At 33.1% G+C, this 13,076-nt stretch overlaps 1 long non-coding RNA gene across 1 annotated transcript; it reads left to right on the top strand.

Annotated features, from left to right (window-relative positions):
• The first annotated feature begins 2,693 nt into the window (after positions 1-2,693).
• On the top strand, positions 2,694-12,739 carry LOC120323979. The gene is made up of 2 exons (XR_005564946.1): positions 2,694-2,790; positions 12,610-12,739. It is a non-coding gene; the product is annotated as an uncharacterized LOC120323979 (long non-coding RNA).
• Positions 12,740-13,076: the final 337 nt, after the last annotated feature.

Here is a 13,076-nt window from a genome sequence, read left to right as displayed (position 1 = left end):
ACTGTAAGGCAGAATAATTTTGCCTCTTTTTATTTTGTGTGTTCTTATAGAGATTTCTATAGCAACTGAATTAAATTATATGTGGTGTTAAAAGCTGCAGACTTTTATAAATTAATAATGCTGCAAAATTGGTTTGTCTGGAGTTGGAACAGTCTTCCTCAATACCCAGAGAACATTGAAATAAGAGTAGTAAAGATACAGAGACAGTATAAATTTAAAACACATGAAACTTGGCTACTGCATTTGTTTTCACACAAGTTCTGAGTGGAAAGCTACATAAGCACTTTTACTATTGTCCTGATCTTCACTCCAAAAGGGTTGTACTATTCTTTTAAAATGTAGTACACTGAATTGTGCAAATAAAGTATGAGCTTGTTTCTGATCATGTTGCTTCTGCTATGAAAATTCCATTGTATATATACATGACTGGAAAGTGTCTATGAAGCAAAAAAACTACTCGTTACAGTCTGATCTGTGTCCTACGATAGTTTAAGTGTTCCGTGCAAATCCCTTTAGAATGATAAATTCAGAGGTGCTATGCCTACTATAACTCTTTAAAGCTGTGCCTCCCATTTAACCTGTAGCAGTGGATATCATCGTGTGCTCTTGATATGATTGCTGTAAGAGCTGATTTACAAAGGGGCTTATGAAGGACTCAGACAAGTAACTTCTATTTTAGTTTCTTAAGAGTAAATCTTCAAACCTTAATTTTCTCACTGAAGTACCTCAAAATAAAAGAATGACAGCCAAAGTACCTTCCCATTCATCCTGAAGTTGCTTAGAGGCCTAAAATTCTATTAAATGAGAATTATTAAATTATTAAATTAATAAATTATTATTATATTATTAAATTATTAAATGAGAATAATTCTATTAAATTCTATTAAATGAGAATTGTTAATATTTCAGTGTAAGCAACTGTGATTCTTCCATATTCACATTCAGAACAAAATCAGTTTCCTATCGGGAAATTTTAGAGAGGACTTAAAAAATAGTTTAAAAGCTGAAATCAAGATGACTTCAAAAAATGACAGCTCAGGTTGGTGTATGGACAACAGACTTATCTTTTAAAATGAGATACTATGAGAATTTAATATAAATAATAGTGAGGATGCAGTGAAAGCAGATACTTTAAGGCATGTATCAGTGTTGTAAATACTAAATGGAGTGAAAACTGACTCACCACTAGTTTCAAAATTAGGATTATCCATAGATAATGATTGCATGTGTATAACAGGGATTAATTCTAGTCCTGATTCTTGTCCTGTGCTAGTATTAGCCTGTGATGAGTACCATTTATTGAGGTCAGATGTTTAGTCATACATTCCAACTAAGAATATAGTCTCATCAATATTGTGGCAATTGGTCTAAAGTACTCCAAAAATTCCAGAAAAGAGAATAGCAAGTATAAGTAAAGTTACAAGAATTGATCACACCATCATTTTCAAACCTGAGACTCTGCTTGAGCTACACTGATCTGGAATAAACATTCTGTAACCAGTATCCTGCCATTTCAGACTAACAGGCTGAGGTATAATAAGGTCTTGTGCCCGAATGCTGGCAAAATAGTCATTTATATCTGAAATACAGAATATAATTTTAATGCTGGTGATAATAATCTGCTGTACTCGCAAGCCATGGTGGAGAGTTCATCACTAAAATGTGTGCTCTACTGGAAATGTTTTCCTAGTGTTGAATCAGGTTAATTCAAAGAATTAATCTGTGACTTGTGTTATGCTGAGTCAAGCTAGATAATCACTGTCTCCTTAAGGTTTTATAATCTGAGGATCTGTTTATTACAACAGACTGGAATAGAAGTGCTGGATAAAGAAAATGATAGAATCCTGATTACAAACTGTAAAGATAAATTTCTTGCCAATCCCATAATTTTCAAGAAAGAAACAATTACTCAGGCTTTCTGTGATGGCTGAATTTTGCTGCTAATCCAAAATCAAGTTCTTTATCAGATATATGGACAGGAAGCACAAAAACTGAAGTGGCAAGATATTGATCAATTTATAAGGTTTACTGACAATTGCTTTGTAGATTCCTGAAGAAGATTAGATCCTGTTCAAAATACTGCACAAATATTTAATGGGAAAAACTGCTCCACCATTTGGATGTCTTTTTTTTTTAAGCAGTTCTGCATCTTAATGCTGAATTAAACTTGCTCATCAAAATGGATGTAATCCAGAATCCTGTAATTTTCATGAGCAAATTTGGAATTAAAACTTCTGAATATATTCAGAAACCTGTTACAACCCCATAAACACTTGTCTTAAGACCAGACTTCAGTGTCGTTAACATGATTAAATAGCTGTAACATCCAATATAAGGGGAGTGGCTGAAACAAACTCGATTATTCAGAAGGCACCAGGGGATCTTATAAATGTGTGCAAAAATTTGATCATTAAAAGAGATGCAACCAGACCCTTCTCACTGGCGCTCACTAACAAGACAAGATAAAATTGTTGTACAGTGGAACAATAAAACACTTTTTCACTGTGAGTATGGTCAAGCACTGGAAGAAATTGCCCAGAGTGATTGTGAAGCCTCCATACTTGGTGATATTCAAAACTTGTTTGGATATTGTGTTGAGCAACTTATTATAGCTGTCCTTTCTCTGAGCTGAGGCACTTGACTAGAAGTCCCCAGCCCAGGCCATGAGTCGTATCTGTGAGGATGTGACCAGGACAAGGCCAGGCCAAGACATCGGCCCACGGTTGGGGATCAGGGTCAGGCCTGGTGAGGGGAAGCAGAGTCAATCACAAAAATGGAAAGGACAGGCAGGTCTTCGGGGTTGAGCAGAGGTTGTGTTGGGATGTGGGAATGTGAGTGGGCCTAGCTTGGCAAGGCCCATGTCTTGGCACGGCTGTGGGGAACTAGAGTCTGGCCCTGCTGCAGCATCGCCGGGGCAGTGGCAGAGGGTCCTGGGCACTAAAATGGTGTCCTGAGTCATGGGCAGAGTGGGGGAGGCTCCCAGACATTAAAGCCCATTATTGCACTCACTTTCCTTTCAGGTATTTGTGAGATATTCTCCGGTGATGTAAACGACACAGATTAACTTCCTTGGTACCATCTCTGAAAAGCAAATCATAAGGAACTGAATGAAGCATTAATTCTCCACTGTTTTTGTAGTAAATATAATGGAATGCATGTGATCCTAGAAATCTAGTTTCACAATGACGTATTTCTTTTTAGACAAATTTGCCTTAATGCCTATGGTTATCTTACCTAAATTTAACCCGGACTTTGAACTCAGAAAGTCTGTTCTAATCTCAAAACTATATGGTAAATACATTTTCTTTTAGTTGGAATGCCTCTTTAATTAAAAAATACAAGTAAACTTTTAGTTGATATTAAAGACATGTCTATACCATTTTGAATTCAATACGACAATGAGATACCTTGACCAACAAGGTTTAGCTCAATTTTTTTTGTTTAATATTCTGTCTGTACTCCTAATTTGTCTTAGATGTTTCAATAAGCAGAAAAAATTTTCTTGCCTGTAGCATTATGCTATCACATAACTCTGATACAAAAGATAGTTTTTTAAAAGCCAGTTTAGATGTTTTTAACTGGTGCTCATTATTAAAATTGGACATACAGACACTGTGAAGCAAGGCCACAATAACATGTAGTCTTAGAGTTCAGTCCTGACTTTTGGAAAAAGGGAATGTGGGTTCAGGCCCTTGAGGTTAGCTGCTGTGCCCCATGGGCTGTGGAATAGATGATGTCTATTCCTCCATTGGTAACCTTCATTTCGAAAACTTTCTTCCATGTGTTGTTTCACAGATGCCCAAAAGAAACACGCTCTTTAAGTTTAAAATACTGTTGTATATAAGCAAAATGAAGAAAACAGTGTTTCATTTCCACAAAGAGAGTAAAAAGTCTCCTTCCCCACTCTTCCAAGTTCTGTTTGGCTGCTGAAGTAAGAAATAACTAAATTATGCCACAATTTTCATAAATATATTAATTAAATATATTAAGCCAAATTCATACATGGTTATTTTTAAGGTTAAATTTAATTAAAATCACTGAGGATGAAGGATATTGTTTAGCTAGCTATGGTCAAAAAAAGATATCACAATGCCACAATTCAGTTTTCATGTCACTGTGTTCTACTCAGCTCAGAGGCATGGCTAGTGTTGATCTTGGAATTAGTAAATACATACTTAGTGCTTTGAAAACAGAAAAAAAATTAATGCTCTTTCTGATTCTAATACTTTTTCTAATTTTTTTTTCTTTTACATTGTTGTTATCAGTATTATATGTATTATTTTTATGATTAATGTCATGCATAGGTCCATTTGATTTTTTGGTAATATTAACATAAATATTCTTACAGAAGCCTCTTACTTTGATACTTTCCAGTAAAAGAATGTAAAAAATTCTGTAGCTGAATGATGGATATTCTCTCGTGGTTATTTAAGAGTCGAAATTTAATAGCATAAGGAAATACTCTCTTGAGGTATTTCAACTAGATGATTGCAGGTAGTCCTTCACTGAAAAATGTAAGTAATGCAACAGGGGTATTTTTGTCATAATATAATCATATCACTAAGGCTGTAAAAGATATGAGATTTAGCAGAATATCTGTAATTCCCGAGGGGGGTGATTATCTCCTGACAACTACCCACTAGATTCGCCTTGCTGCTTTTATAAGAAGTCTGCTTTGTGTGAGATAATGTAGCTTAATATCCTAGAAGATCAGTTGACAGCAGTTTTGCATGTTTCACATGAAATAATCTGTCATTATGAAATAATATAACATTTAGAATGTTCTGTAGCTATTGAGAGCTCTCCTCCAATTCAGTGATCCAGTGTAGTAACAATGACAAGCAAAGTGATATGTCCAACAACCTAACGATATTGGGAACTTAGAATAAAAATGGTGAAATGTTATGAAAATTTTACTTTCTGTAGAAAGTTGTAAGATTTTTTGTGGTTGTTTGTTTGGTTTTGATTTTTTCCATAATATTGTAATAAGTTCGATTCTATACAATATTGCAAGAGTACAGATGAAACTGGGCTACCTCTAATCTTGCTTTTTGGGTAACAACAGTGAATGACATACCACCTCTTAGCTTAACAATGTCAAATGTAATTTGTTTCCTGGTCTGATTAAGTCCTTTCTAAGAAGTCACTGCTGGAAAGCTGCTGTTATCCAGGCTATCCATTAAGGTTAATTTAACTGTGTCCCAGCGACTCTTCATTATGGCAGATTCAGTTGATAAAAAACTGTGCAGAGCAAAGGATGAAATATCTAGACTAAGTGACATATTAAAAGTTAGATAATAACTAATTCTCTAAACTCATCCCTTCACCATCAACAGAAAAAAAACTTCTCCAGATAGTAAACCTTATTATCCACTTAACTCAGATTTAGTAGATTCTTTATTATTTTTTCCCCAACATACAACATTCATCTCTTAAGAAACATATTTTTGTTATAATCATCCTTCTCTAAACTCTAAATGGCGCAAATCTCCATTGAAGTTAGCTTTTGCTATAAGAAAAAATATTCAAAAAAGTAACAAATGGTGAAATATGTTATCAGCTCTTCCTATACACTGATTCAATAAGAGATCGTTCTAATGCCTAATATCACAGTGTCATACTTAATTGAAAAAGGTATGTTAGAAAAACCCAAAGAAAAAAACAACCCCACCCAGCTGCTTAATTCAAACCCAGAAGACAAGATAACAAAAAATAACAAAAAGAATCTCAAATTCACAGAATTCTAAAGATCATTAAATTTAAATGACAAAGAATCTACTCTTTCTTTCCAAATTGGCATTTCTGAAAGAAATACTCATAAGAATGGTGGTTCCAAAAATAAGTAACAAAGGATTTGCTAACAGATGTAAGTTTGTGTCTTTTTGTGTCTTTTTGTATCTTTATGCTGAATATTTAAGTCACAATCACAAAACATGAAAATGAATTAATTCTTATTCATACTAGCACATTATTTTTATTGGCTCAACAGGCTGAAGTGGGTTGGATATCGGTGTTAGAAATTATTTTGAACAATGTCAGCTGGAATCAGTGGAAGTACTAGTATGATATTAGATTATTGGAAAGCTGGCGTGACAGAATAATCCTAAATAAATACGAATATTTGTTGACTCTTTAAAAAATACATTTTCGGCTAGCTTCATGCTTTTTCTCTCTTTTCTATAGATGTTCATAGCAACTGAGGTGTATGTGCACAGATTATCAGGGAAAACCAAATTTGTCTCATGTGCAAGTAATATCATTAGAAATATTAGAGGTATTTTCTTTTTGCTCAGTCAGAGAATACAAACTATAGTGTACAACTTATTTGAACAAACAGATCTAAAAAAACCCAAAAAACAGCTAGAAAAAGGAATATAAGTCATTACAAAGAATGGCTGGTGGGTAATGAAGCAATGATCGCCTTAGAGTAACTTTGAGCAAACGAAATAGAAGGAAAACACCATGATATCCTTGCCTTAGCCTTAAAAAAAGGACAAAAATCAAAAGGTGGAAGACTAGCCCCTAAAAAGTATTGATACAAATGGTCCACTTAATTATGAACATTAAATAAACACTTTTCTTGGAAAAGGTCAGAACTGTTCATCTGTAACATTTAGTCCTATGGGCTTACAGCAGATAATTTTAGAAGGCTGAGCTTATTAAGGCAGTTTATCAGCCTTGAGAAACAAAGGGTTGAGAAGAAAAAGGACAAGATGATTTCAATATCCAAGATGGTACTGAAAACTTAATGGGTTCACGGACTGGGCACTTTATATTGCATGCAATGCAGACTCCTTCATATATTTGTAGGAAGTCCAACAAATCAGATTTTCTTCCACACATGCAGATCAGCCATGCAAGATATATGCATTTGAATTAGTACAAACATTTTAAACGCAGTAAATTCATTTTCAGGCCTTGTTTCAAACCAAACCATGCATGTATGCACATCAGACTAGCACAAGACATGCAACTGGGAGATGTAATGGCAAAAATGCTGGGAAAAATTCATAGGACTCAAAATTTTGAGATCTGAAACTGAAAATGTTGTGTTTCATAGAACTTTGCATGAAGAAACTACCAGTATTTCTGAGAATCTTAAGAGACCCTGAAGTAAGCCAAAGTCAAGTTTAGCTTGATACCAGTAGAGTTAAAAATGGTAGATCTCGAAGGGGCTGAACTCCTTACATGTTTTCTGGAAAACCAAAACCGTCAAAGATTGATAAAGAATATTTTTCAAAAAATTTGTTATCTTATGAAAGTTAGGATTTTTCAAAGATATATTGCCAACCATGAACATGTGAAGTGATTTTAAGCAATTTAAGCAATTTAAGGAACCACCTTCAATCCCTACAGTATCCTGGCTAATTAAGGAATTATTTATTTTACATCTTTTTCTTCTGAGCCATTGGCATTGTTTGACAGTATTCTTTATATGAACTTATTTCTCCAAAAAATGTTCCTTCTCAAAAGAATAATTATACCTTCTTTACACAGCACTGTAAAGGCACACACAGAAACAGTAGTTCACAGTTCAAAATTCTCCTAATTTACCTCCTGTAGTCCTGAAACATGGGTTTGCAGTTTGGCAATTTATTACTGTGGAGATGTCAGAAGTGAAAGAAATACTTTAAAAAAAACATAGAAAGTAAATAGCAATATTTTGGTAATTATTTTTAAATTACATTTAAAGAGTGATTTAAGAAAAGAAAGCCTGGACTTGGGTGGGCTGGGAGGGGAGCTGTTCACCCCTCTTCGACACAGATCAGATATATTTTAAATTCCTGGATGGCATTCCTGAAGCAGGATGAAGGATTATAATCAATGTATATTGTTATATAACATATGAGAAAACCTCTTCTAGCATTTTGGCAGAGTTTACTTTAAAATGACAAGTAACACTTTCTTAATTAAAGGTACCACTAGTATTTAGAATTATTTCTAAGTAGACATCTTTCAAGATTTACCGTTTAGAATTATGAAAGGAAGCTTATTATTAAGACAAGTAGAATCACTAAAGAAGAATCAATTAGTGGAGAGCATAACATGACTCTGAAGCTCTTGTTTTGTAATTTTTTTTAGTAATAAAATTTAGCCATGAAAACACTTTAGATTTTAATACAGTTGAAAAATTGATATATTCTGTTTGTTTGTTAGAGGGATACTAACCTTGGCACTTGTGATGTGGAAGAAATTTGAATATACATGCTCATAAAATGCAAATTCAGAAGGAAAATATGCCTGATATTCTGACTAAACATTTCAAATTAAGACTGTAAATAAATTTAGAATCAAAATGAAACTACAGCAAAGCATAATGGATTAATCATTACAGAATTTGAATTACCCAGATGTAAGCTCTGTATGAGTCTCTAGATCTTGGCAGAAAGAGGCACTGTTTGAAAACAAGAGACTGCTCATGTTGACAGGAAACAGATAGGAACAGAAGTATAAGACAATAAAGGAATGATTGATAACAGATTTATTTCCATATAGACAACTCATACTCTATCTTCTGAAAACATGGTTTGCAAATTCTGAAATATTTTAAGGTGTTCTGGTCTGCATAATATATATATTCTTGAAATTCAAGGTACGTTTTCATGCATTTCTATTTTTTTCGTTGAAAATAATAACAATAATAATAGCAGTTTTCATCTTGTCTATCCTTGAATCTTGTCTGAATTCAAATTCTTAAGTGATATAGATTATACACTGTTACTTCCATGTTTTTAAAGGAAAGTGAAAATTGTACAATATTTTTATTAGAGGTGATCTATTAGGATGATGCATTTCAAAAATTAAAGCAAAAAAAAAGAAGAAAATGCTTTCTTATGTATCCTTCTGCTAAGTATTAATACTACTTTGAAAAAAAGTTGAAATGGTTATGAAAACCATTTCTATGAAAACCACTGAGTGTATTCTGATTCAGTCACTTTTTCTGATTTTTTATTTTAAGAGTAATTTAATTTTACAATGAATACCAGTTTTCAAAATGGGACTGAAATAATTTACTTGAATTTCCTGAAAAATCTGTTATCAAAGTATCTGGAACAAATATATGCATTGTACGTAAATGTATAAATTCGATAAACATAAATTTACATTAAAAATACAAGAGAAAATTAATAGGACAGTTGTGTCTAAAACAATGAGTAATTTTTACATTTTATGAATCCTCAGTAAGACCTTAACAGGGAAAATATCCAAGATTATTACCATATTTCAGGGAAAAAACATGGATTTATTGCTAAAATACAGAGGAAGCATATAAATAGTTTCATTTTTAGAAAATATGACTTCCAGGCAAGGTGAAAAGATGTCAAATTGTACTGTTGAAAGACAAGAAGGTTGGAGATTTAAACACATAACATAGAACACCAGAGAGGTGTTGTCCATGTCCACTATTATGACAAAGATTTAGATTAACTGTCAGAGTTAAGTTTCAAATTCATTTAATTTGCCAAGCTAGTGCATTAAATCTTCACCTTTGAAGGACTTCAAGAGAAATTTAAGCAGTCATTTGCTACTAAGGGCTAGTATAGATGTTCTAAACTGGAGCGATCAGGTGAATTAGATCTGGATGCTACTTCTCTTTCACTTTTTATCACTACAACTTTTTTATTGCAAATATATTAGAAATGTACAAACAGTTAAATACAATTAACTTCTGTGTTGTTCATTATTGACAATGTAGGAAATTTGGTGAATAAATGAAAACTAAATAAATATACCACAAAGTTCACAGGTGCAATATAGAAATCTAAATACAAACTGATATTCTGAAAAGTCTTATGCAGCTGCTAATAAACTGACTGATTATTTTGGTAACTAAATTTTGGATACCAGCTATATTGGTATATCAATTTACTATTTTCAGTTACCCTGACACCTTAAGTTTATGGCCAAATGTATCCTAATTTTAATTCTGTTGGAGTTTATCTCATAGTCACCCAGCCAAGACCTAATAGTCATGCATTTTGGAATTATTGTTAAATCATCTGCAAATATATGCTATTAGAGTTAGCACTTTTATTATTGCGTAAATATAGCCATAGGAAAAGCAAGTGATGCTCTGAAAAAATCAGTGATCAAAGCACTCTTACAGGATACATAAAAAAAAGTCTCCCTCTCCCCATGCTTCTCCCTCAGATAATTAAAATCCGTGAGTGCAGTCAAAGAACCACAAAATCAGAAAATCAGAGAATTACAGAATGCTTGTACAGAAGCACAAGCAAGTTAACTGAACCAGGTTGCTCAGGATCATGACCTGTTGCATTCTGAATATCTTTACAGTATCTCTCTAAAACCTATTACAGTTGGTCACTTTCACAGTAAAAAAGGATTTTTTCCTAAGTTCAGATAGAATTTCATCCTTTTTAATTTGCGCCCCTTGCCTCTTGTCTCATCAGTGGGCACTACTGAGAGCAGTCTGGTTACCGTTTCTTCATTCCCTCCCATGGTACTTATACACAATGATAAGATCCCCTTAAGCCTTCTCTTGAATAGTGCCAGCTCTCTCAGAGAGAACCAGTATATTTCAATGCCAATAGGGTAATACCAATATTACAATGCATAGTTTGTTCCTGTAATTTCTATTGGTTCACAAAATCTAGGAATATCACGTATAGAAACATAAATATTGGTTGTACAGGTTAGAAAATATGTCTTTATATGTATTTGGAGAGCAGTGCCCAACTGAAATTGTAGAAACTAAAGGTTTAGTGTTGGTATCTACGTATGTTTTTAGAAAGAGTGAAACTAAGGAGTGTGACTGCTCTGCAAGTATTTCGAACAGCCCAAAGGCAGCATACACTTTTTAATGCACCAGGATGTGCCACCTAAAATATGTCTATATGGAGTGTCAGGCCCAATTCTTTACCAAATCAAGTAAATGAGAATTTAGCCACTATTTTCAAAGGGATTTAGATTGAGCTTAGAATCAGATTAAGAAAATAAATATTGCAAAAGTATTCCTGACTTATTTTAAAAGTATCCAAATGCAATTCAGTCAGTGTGACCCCAAAAAATTCAACACAGTATCAAAAAAAAAAAACAGCTGTGTAATTTGATGCTAAATGAATCTACCTAGACCAATTAACCTAGAACAGGCTTCCAGACGCAGCTATGTAATATCAACAGAAATAAACTCATAAAGGAAAGGTTGAGTGAAGAAAACTTCTAAGAGAAATCAGGACAGAATTAAGAATAATTATAAAAAAACCGAGGATCAAGGATCTTGCAGACAAGTTTGCACCAGAGTTCAAGATAATACAAATCATTTTATGATACTTGTAATTCCCTGATGCATTAAAAATAGTTAGCAAAATACTATAACTCTATTGAAATCTTTGCTTTACTTTGTTTTTAAGGGGGGAGGAAGAATGATTTCTGCTAAATTTTCTGGCATTTTAGTTGGCTCAAATTACATCTATGAAGGACTAAATTACTACCAATGCACAACAAAAAAAAATGTTTCATTACTGAAACAAGAACTATACATCTACACAAGTGTGGGCTTCTGTTGCTTACTGGAATCCCATCGCCTTTCATTTTTTAGCTATTAAAATTCTGATAAAATATAAACATTGAAAACTAGAAACTCTCGTATTTTCCTTGAGGAAACCTGAAACCTGGTTAAATTCTCATATTAGTAAAAGCAGGACCTCAAGTAGTTGGTAAATTATCCACCAGAGCCCAAGTTCTGTGAAGGGAAGCAGAACAAATACAGGCCAAATTATCTTGACCAGTTATGAAGCAGTACATGCTAGCCTGTGAGGAAACTGGAGGTAACAGTTCTAGGTTAATGCCATATAGCTGTTAATGCGTAAACTGATTGGATGGCATCTTCAATTCTCTTGCTTTTTTTTTTCTGCTACCCTTTTGCTGTTTTATTTTTCTTCCTTTTTTTCCCCTCTCTTTTTTTTTTTCTCTTTCGAAAAGGTTCCCAAATATTACTGTATTACAGATTTTCCATTTTTAGTAACAGCACCTTCACACTTAATGTTGTTCACACTGTTTGCTGGCAATGTCCATTCTACCTGCTTACAGAAAGATAATGATAAATAATTTAAATACTTTCAGATGTCTTCCATATGAGGTGCAAATTATGTAAACATTCCAGCTCATTATGAGCTGAGACAGAAACTGAAACTCAGAAAGTAGATCCTTAATATATATACATCACAACATCATAACTAGTATAAGTAGTGCTTTTATGAATATACAGGGGAAATACAGGTTTGTTCATGTTTTCAGAAATTCATACCTGTACATTTTTAATTAAACTAATAGAATTAGTGATTTGTATATGGACTGTTTTCAGAACTGCTTTTTAATGAAAAATAATTGTAACACTGAATTTTATTTTATATTTATTTGAGTGTACATTATATATAGTTGTATTTTTTTTTAATTGAAATGACATTTCATATGAAAGAAAGCAGAACTTATTACTGTCTTTTCCTAGGCTCATTATAATCCTAGTCATAGTGGTATGATCCACACACACAGAATTAATGTGGCTAAATCTTCATTTCATCAAGATTTTCAAGTGCATTAATTTGCATGTTGCAAGAATAGTAACTGTAATCTCCTTTCCTCAGGCAGATTCATCAATATTTGGGACTTCATAAGTGAAACCAAAAAAGAACAAGTTAGAGCATGGAGACAAACAGTTCTACTGTAATTCAATCTTAATAAGAAATTGCCAATTCCTAATAAAGTCTTTTCCAGTCTACTTTCTATGTCTTTAGAACTTACTAGAAGTTAAAAATGTATTTTCAATTATTTGTTCCACTATGTTTCCTTTAATAGAAATTAAATAATAAATTAGTATCCAATGTTCATAGCAAATATTCAGTGATAGATAACTGATAGCTTAATGTTGAAGGATGGAAGGACCTAGAACTAGATGACTGAATGTGTAACTCATGATGGGAATCATTATGGTTTTTTGTAATACAATTGGCTTGATAATAACTCATAGTTCATAGATGTAGTTATAAGTAAGGAAATTCAGATGTAATAGCTTTTGGGGAGATTCAAAGCTGTCCATTTCATACCATAATGGTAAT

This window comes from Pipra filicauda, unplaced genomic scaffold (assembly GCF_003945595.2).
Source record: "Pipra filicauda isolate LSUMZ 115617 unplaced genomic scaffold, ASM394559v2 scaffold394_size754893_pilon, whole genome shotgun sequence".
Taxonomy (NCBI): domain Eukaryota; kingdom Metazoa; phylum Chordata; class Aves; order Passeriformes; family Pipridae; genus Pipra; species Pipra filicauda.
This window is presented reverse-complemented; position numbering and strand designations above follow the sequence as displayed.